The sequence below is a fragment of the Cavia porcellus genome, unplaced genomic scaffold, assembly GCF_034190915.1.
Source record: "Cavia porcellus strain 051 isolate PalLab524CR breed Dunkin Hartley unplaced genomic scaffold, mCavPor4.1 scaffold_17, whole genome shotgun sequence".
NCBI lineage: Eukaryota > Metazoa > Chordata > Mammalia > Rodentia > Caviidae > Cavia > Cavia porcellus.
In genome coordinates, this window is record NW_026947500.1 from 59563295 (window position 1) to 59572022 (window position 8728).

An 8728-nucleotide genomic window follows, 5' to 3' on the forward strand; every position below is an offset into this window, starting at 1 on the left:
CTTTCTGTGAGAGCATTTTTTAATTTTTAAACATTTTTATCAGTACGTATCTGCAGTACACAATGGTGACAGTGGTCTCGGAGAGTTGATGCATGTAAATAAACTTTACTTTTTCAGACTATTTTTATTTATTTAAAGAGAAAGAAACAAAAATACATGGAGAAAAAAAGAATAGAAATAACACAAAATTACAGAAAAATAAATGGTCAGAAATCACCAGCTGATAAGTCACATATTGTCATCTTAGAAATAGTTGTTCAGGTTACAAAATTAAAGTATGTAAAGTGACATTCAAATAGCGACACTGCCAATGGTTCTGCTCAGTGATCTAACAAAATCTTAGTAGTATGCTTATCAGTTCTGCACACTTCCTTTTTTTTATCTTAAATAGGGTAAGATTAAACATATCAAAACAGAACAAAACAGTTCATAAAAAAATTTAAAGAAATACAGATTTCAAGTTAAGTACACTGAAGATCTTCACTGTCTATCTTTTGTTTCTAGTTTTCTTCCAAATAGTTGTCCCCATCTTCACACATTAAATACATACTAAATATTATAGGTCTAATCAAATTATTACAGGATGATGAAGGCTTTTTCAGTCTTCAAGATCTGACATTGGGGAAGACAATAATGACTACCATAGTGTCTCTCATTCTCTTCATAGTAGCTGTCCTTATCTTTACATATGCTGAAATTGAACTTAACAGACTAGACTAATATCACTTTGAACAGTGAATAAAGTATTGCTAGATTTTATATCATAATGCTACAGAATTAACATTGGATTTCTTAGTGTTTCTTCTTCAGAATATCTGTTCATTTCATCTTGCATTATATAATCTGTTCCCATAAATATTTTATGAAATTCTTCCCATGTGTGAATTTCTACATGTATATCTATCCTCTCTGTATTATAGAGAAAAAGAAAACAAAACAAGACAGAAAAACAAATTCCTAGAAAAACATGCAATGAAAAAGATACATAAGATCACAATATTAGATTATCTACCATATTTACTATGCTTCCTCTTGTTATTTTCAATAGACCTGTCCACATCATCAGGCTTAATATAGTTAAGTATAGTATTACATAGCTATTTTTATAAAAACACAACTTTGAAAACATTGTAGGAATTGAGAGCTTTAATATTCAAAACCAGCATGGATATCTTTTATATCTTGTGATCTTCAGAGCAGTTGCCTCTACTTTTAGAGTTGATACTGTCAAGCTTACCAAATTCAAATAAAATCAGCCAAGGCAAAACCATGGTCTAACGAATCAGATTCAAATAAGATCAGTCATACTATGACAATGTAAGTAATACAGTGTTTCATTTTAAGTTAATAGAAAATTAAGGATAGTTACCATGGTATAACCTGCCATTTTTGGGTCAGATTTCTGTACCCTCAAATCTGATATGAGTGGACATACCAGAACAAAATAAATTCACACTAAATGGAGCGACAAGACTACTGTGACTTTTAAATCCTGATACACTATTAGCAATGACCTCTGCCTTTTTTATAGTGTATCAAAGCTATCTATTCTAAAGATTATAGCTTCCCATCTCTGCCTCATGTCTGCTACTCCACTTTACTGCTATAATTTGTCCACCTTACTCCCTAATTCCACTGTCTGCCCTGTTCATGGAGGTCTCTCTGCCACTGTAGCTGGAATCCTGATATCTCTCTCTCTCTCTCTCTCTCTCTCTCTCTCTCTCTCTCTCTCTCTCTCTCTGTCTCTCTCTCTCTCTCTCTGCAATGTCCTTCAGCAATCTCTGTAGGGTTGCTTTGGTGGCCATAAACTGCCACAGTTCCTCCTTGTCTTGGAAACATCCTATTTTTCCATTAATTTTGAGAGAGAGAGTTTTTCTGGGTATATCAGCCTTGGTTGCAAATTACTTTCTTTCAGGTCTTGGATTATTTCCCCCCAGGCCCTTCTCGATTTGAGAGTATGTGATGATAAGTCTGTTGTTATTTTGATAATTTTCCTGTCGTAGGTTATCTGCCTCCCTTCCTTGGCTGTTTTAGTATTCTGTTCTTTTGGTGGATTTCTGGAATCTTGATTATTATATGTCTGGATGTAGAACTGTTTTGGTTGTAGGTGGCTGGAGTTCTGTATGCCTCATTTATCTGGATATCATTTCTTTTTCCTATGCTTGGGAAGTTTTCTTTTAATATATCTGTGAACATTCCGTGTATTTCATTTTTGGTTACTTATGCTTCATTGCTCACATGCTTTATTCTTAAGCTGTGTATCCTTTTGTCGTCTTCTAGCCTTTAAATTGTTTCTTTCTGGTTCCATGTTATTTTTAAGAGGTCTTTTCTTTCACGAAGATATATCATAAATCTCTCTTCAAGTTTCAAAAGGCTAACTTTAGTTTCTGTCAAGGCATTTTGCCAGTTTTAAATGGAGTTTTTAGTTTCTTGGTAATCTCTTTGGATCCGTTTCATGTATCCTAGGTTATGTTTAAATTCTTCCTCAGAGATTTCTCTTTCTTTTCTGATTTCCTCTGTTCTTCCATCTGTGTCTCTTGGGTGGGGCTTATCATTTCTTTAATTAATCTGTTCATATCTTGCCTCACTTGGATCAGAAGTACAGTTTTAAATTTGTCTATGAGGTCATGAAGTTATTTCTTTCATTTGGCTGATGCTGTGTCTAGTATTGGATGGTTGTGCTGGTTCTCTTCTGTGTTTACTTCTCCTAGGCTGATTTCCCCAGGTTCAGCAACAGGAGATTTTTTTCATTTCTATCTCTTGTCATGTTTCTGGTTTCTTTCAGACTGGTGTGTCCTGGGGTCTCTGGCCCTCTCCGTATTGTTTAGGGTCTTTCTGAAGCGTTCTGAATGGGGTTTTGCCGCCCTCCTCAGTTTGATGTTATCTGAGGTATAGGCAGGGATCCAGGATGGTGCAGGCTAGCCTTCAGCCTCTGTGCCATTCAATCCTCAAGTTAGGCACCCTTGTGGGTGTCACAGAGTCACTACTATTTTGTATCTGCTTATAGGGTCCCAACTAGAGGTGTGGTTCAGGCCCAGCAGACTCTGCCAGTTGTCTCTGTACCAGAAGTGGCTGACTGATGTCATCGCAGTGTAGGGCTCTTCCCAAATCCCAGCTATCCTCTACCAGACCTCCTTGTGCCGGGGGTGACTGATGTCACTGTGGTGCTGGGGTCTACCCAATTCCAAGATGTGCTCCACCAGTCCTCTCTGTGTCACTGACATTGTCATGGTGCCAGATTCTGCCTAATTTCAAGATGTCCTCCACGAGACCTCTCTGCACCAGGGGTGACTATCTGCTGTCACTGCCGTGTTGGCTCTACCCAACTCCAAGATGTCCTCCACCAGTCATCTCTGTGTCACTGATACCACCATGATGCCAGGCTCTGCTCAATTCCAAGATGCCTTCAAGCCAGCAACAGCAACCACAGGACTCAGTCCCTAGTACTCACTGGGATTCAATGTAGATCTTCCTCTTGGGTCCACTACACACTGCACCATTTATCTTCACTGTGTTGCCAGCAGAGCACAGATCAGTCAGGAAACTGCACCGTGTCTGGCTTCAGAGCTCTGAAGCATCTTGCACTCTCCTCTGGTGCAGCCTGGTGGCTTTGGCTGCTTCATGGGGTCCCAAGTCTCAATTTCCAGCAGTCACCAAGAGCCAATATAGCTTTTCCCCTTGGATTCACTGCTCACTGTGCTGCATTAAGGGTCCAGGATTTGCAGAATCCCATTATTGGCCACGGGTTCAGCATGACCTTAGATCCTCCAGTCGTGCCTAGTACAGCATGGAACGGGGCTCAGTGAGTACATCAGGCTTCATCTCTCCATCCGTGCTTTTCTTTCCTCTTCCTAGTTTTATTTTTCCCTTCGGTTACTGCCTTGGTTAATAAGAATCATTGTCCATTCATCTGGCCCTCTCCATGCTGTCATATTCTAGCATCTAATCTCATTTCACTGCAGAAGCTCTGCACCCAGCCCCCTAGCAAGCCAGCATTTTTTACTCCCCTAAATAATACACTTTAATCCTTTGTAAGATTTTTTTTCCCTATTGGCTCTTTATCCTCTTTCTATCTGAAAGTTTTATTTGCTAAAGATCTATCTCTCTATTTCTTATTTTGGATCTTTAATGAGCTTTCTGTTTATACTTTGAGTATCTCATATTAGAAAAACCGTGAAACACTGAAGCTCATGTGTCTGATACGTTTTCCTAAAAGTTATTGTTTTAAGGTACATCAGTTTTTTTACAAATAAATTTATCCTTCTTTATAACTACGTGATAATCTATTGTTTATAGACCACATGTAGAATATTCTATTCTCTTGCAATCTCATAATCTGTTATTTTTGACATGATTTTCATTCTTTCTGGAGTAAAATAAAAAAGTCACTGTTATTTCAAATTTGTGTTTCTCTAATTGCCACAGAGTTTGAACTTTTAAAATGAATTTATTGACTATTTGTACTAGTTGTTCTCAGAAATATCTGTTCATTTCATTCAATTATTTGGGTTTTTTCTCCTTTTGTGGCTGATTATTTTAGTTTATGTGAGGAATCTGATTTTTTTGCATTTCTTATACATTCTGGTTGCCAATCCTCTGTTTGAGGCAAGACATGCTGAAAAGAACCTTAACTGCACAATGTATAACATATATGAAATTATCATGTTAAAACATTCTGCACAAGGGAATGGGCTATGTGGCTCAGTTGTAGCACTCTTGCTTTACATACACAAAGCCCTGGGTTTGATCTCCAGCACCATAAATAAATAAATAAATAAATAAATAAATAAATAAATAAAATGATTTTCTACACAGCAAAAGTGATAAACAACAGACTGAACAAAATGACTCACAGAACAGGAAAAAGATTACAACTACATCTTAGTTGGAAAGTAGTTCTTGAAAAGTTTTTCAATAACATTCTATTTTGGAGGAACAAGAAAAGATAAAATATAGATAAAATGAAAAGACCGCAAACTTTTTAAGAACTATGTATTATGGTTGTTTTTCAACATAATATAATTTATTATTCAAAATTTATTAACAGGCTGTCATGGTTTCTATTTGTAGCCCTTAGGCCTCATGTTTTGCATTGTGCATTTGTAATTGGTTCACAGTCTACGCTTGGATTGATGGTGTCAGTTCTACACACACTTAAGGGTGGCACCAGCATGCAATTTAATAGCAGGAAAAATGTGTGTGTGTGTGTGTGTGTGTGTGTGTGTGTGTGTGTGTCTCACTCTCTTGCCAGTTTCCAGTTTGCTGTTTGCAGTTGCTGTGAACTGCCACCAAGACACTCTGCTTTGGAACCAACTGAATATGGACTGAAACCTCTAAAAACTGTAAGAAATAAACCTTTCCTTTCCCAATTTTGGGCATCAGGTATTTTGTTTCAGTGACCAGTAAAAAATAACTAAGACAGGGGCGTTTAGAATCAATAATCTTTTGTTACAAGTACTACTTTAAAAGTATCTAATACATTTTGTTTACCATCTTTTAAAAAATAAACTAGAGTGGATTCTCATTGCTGATCTGAGTCATGAAGTACATTTTGTTAGGAGAAAGATAATCAAAGTGTTTTCTAAAGCAATTCAGCTACCAGTAAAGTGTGAGAGTGCATGAGGATACATATCAAGTTTATCCTTCAGGAAACCTTTGTTCTCCAACCTATCAATATGTTCAGGTTTGGCTTCAGCTACATAGAGTCACCACATCTACTTGATTGACCAGGCATGTATATAGAGATATGATTGGTGGGGATTGATTTAAACATGAAGCATAGGTACCAAACGTTCCCTTAGAGTGTGTCAGGTTCATGAGTCTGAACTGGAAGTCATCTCTGTTCTTTCCTTTCTTCTCTCAGCTGTTTATTGCTAAAAGCCTCTCTGGGTATTCCAATAGCTCAGACTGTGAATGGAGCTTTTTGTCCAGATCATCCAAGCATAGCAGTTAGGAAATAAAATGTAGATCAAATGCTATCAAAAAATCTAATATTTTCAAATTCTTTTTTATTGTTTTAATTCAAGTATAATTTAAATCCAATGTTGTGAATAATTAAGAGATCAATTCAACGAATAAACATGAACAAAACTGTAAAGGAGATACACACACAGAAGAGAGATTACATGAATATACATTTTGGGCAATTACATTCAGTGAGCAATCAGTTGTACACTAATTTTTCAGTGGTCTCTTTTTATGATGTCAGAACGACAATTGGACAGTTGCAAAAGAATATCTGTGAAAATTAAGATGAAAACTATATCTGCAGATAATTCAACTACCAGGAGAGCCCAAAAGTTATGAGACAGAGCAAATACGCAAAGCCAGGGGTTACAAACAGGCACAGAGCAGTCCTGAGTTCTACAACTCAGTTTGGAGACAGAAATTAAGAATAGCTAGGACACACTTTGCTTAAGAGAAACAGATGCTTTCTACAGCTCAAACTGTACATGACACACTTTATTTATTTCCTTATTTATCTATTCGTTGTGTCAGGGATTGAACCTAGGGCATTATTCATGCAAGGAAAGAGCACTACCAGTGAGCCATATCCCCTGTTCTTCACACACTTTAAAAGAGAGTGTTACAGATTGTTTTGCCATGCATTTTATTCAATCTTCATTAGCAATATTTCTACTATTCATTCCTTGAATTAAAGCTTTCATCTGCACATCCAATAATCTGTCAGTAAAGCTGCTGATAGAAGCCAAGAAAATGATCAGCATGGTGTGTTCTGTATTCCAACTTTATTTTAGAATGTACCCACTAAAATGTTTATTTAAAAAAACATTTATGTTCTAGTAGATATGTTTCTAGTTCAGCAATTTAAAGAAAAAAAAGCCTATTTATTTATTTATTTATTTATTTATTTATTTATTTATTGGTACCAGGGATCAAACTGATAATGTAGCACTTGTCAGGTAGGCTCTTATGCCACTGTGCTAAGTCCCTGGGAATAGAAGACTATTTACCCTCACAAACACTTTGAAATATTTCTAAAACTTTGATCCATTGCTTCTTTGTGGGTAAACATTTTAAGCAGTTTGTCCATTTCCTTTTTATTTACTTTTTAGTCTGGTTTAATGTTATGGTTTGATAACTAGTAGTCAACTTAACGCCAGCTGGATTACATCAGCATGCATTGAGAGAAGATGCTCCACCTGAGAAGGGTTGCTAGGATAAATAGGTGGAGAAGAAGAGAGGTGTGGAGAGGGATTGAGGCGTTATGGAGGCATTGTTGGTTCTCCTACAAGTTTCTGTCTGAGCTGTTGGTTCTCCTGGAGAAGATTTGGTCTTCACATCGAGCATTGCTTCCTGGCTCCGGAGGGGAAGACATGTGCTGCCTGGTCTCCAGGGTGAACTCGTCACGCTGCTTCCTGGCACATTCCTGACTGTGCTTGTCATTGGAGGAGCTCGGGGCCTCTGTGTCGCTGAGGACAGCTGTGGTTCCTTTCAGGACAGTCCCGCTCTTTGTTGTGAGTGTGACTTCTCAGCTCCAGTGTAGAACCCTCATCCCACTAGCACAGCTCCTTCATCTTGCTGGCATGGACTTTCTGGCTTCCACCACTGACCCTTGGGTCTTCCCGGCATGAATCCGTAAAAGAGACTGGCGTGAGTCCTTGTGGGCCCTGGACTTCCAGTTGGACTCGTGGAGGCATTGTCCTGAGCTCTGGGTTTTTATCTGGACTCATGTGGGACATTGCCGTGGGGTTTAGGCTCCTGACTTAAATAATCTATGTCGTTGGTGTTGTGGATAGATTTCCTGCATTTTCCTGTGTTAACTTCCAGTGACCATTATAAAAATATTATAAACCCCATGTCCTGACCTGAATTGTTCTCTGTGTACAACCCCAGACTACGACATTTAAATACCTCTCATGGTTTCTTCGCAAAATATTTCATATATTATCTAGCTCCCTGAGCAAGTGACAGCAGTAAGACCTAGAACTTCCATCCAAGTCTCTTCTAACACCAGTTAAGGATAACGCCTCAGAGACAGAAACATTTTAGACAGATAAGGTAGTTATGAATATTACAGCCACTTAGATCAAGCTGAGCTCGCAACACAAAACAAAACATAAGGCCAAGGACACATTTACTAAAATGAGGCTGCAAGAGAAAGAGCGTGTCTATCTCTTTAAAAATTGAATAAACAAAAAGGGGGAGTACAGTTGCGCCACATAAACATCATTACCCCTTAGTACTTTTACTTAAAATTTTGCAAATCAGTTTGCCAAAAGTAAAGATACACCATCAGAAATTTGTTGGCAAAAAGATATATTGACAAGAACATATAGGCCTCAAGTCCTGTCAAAGGACATCCAAACAGGAAAACAGGTGACCTGCCACAGGTAGTAATGTGGGAATAACGCTGTGCTTGTGCATTAACAGACCATGAAATGCCATTGTGAGGGCAAGGGAGAGAGATCTCCAGACCCAAGGTGAAAACTGTTTCCCCCAGACTCAGTAACACACTGGATTGATTATATTAACATGATTGTTTTCTTTATTTCTATTCCTAGTCTGCTATAGGGGCACTGAATCCAACAATGACTACACCTAGCAACTTCAAGTCATAATGTTTCAACTTCTGGGATTACAAAACAAAAAGGAGGCATTGTTGGGGACCAGGCTGTGCAAGGCTGGCTTTGAAAGGACCTCTGGATGTATGGAAAACACATGTTTACTGATGCTGCTTTATGCTGCTGAATCTCATTCAAAGGAT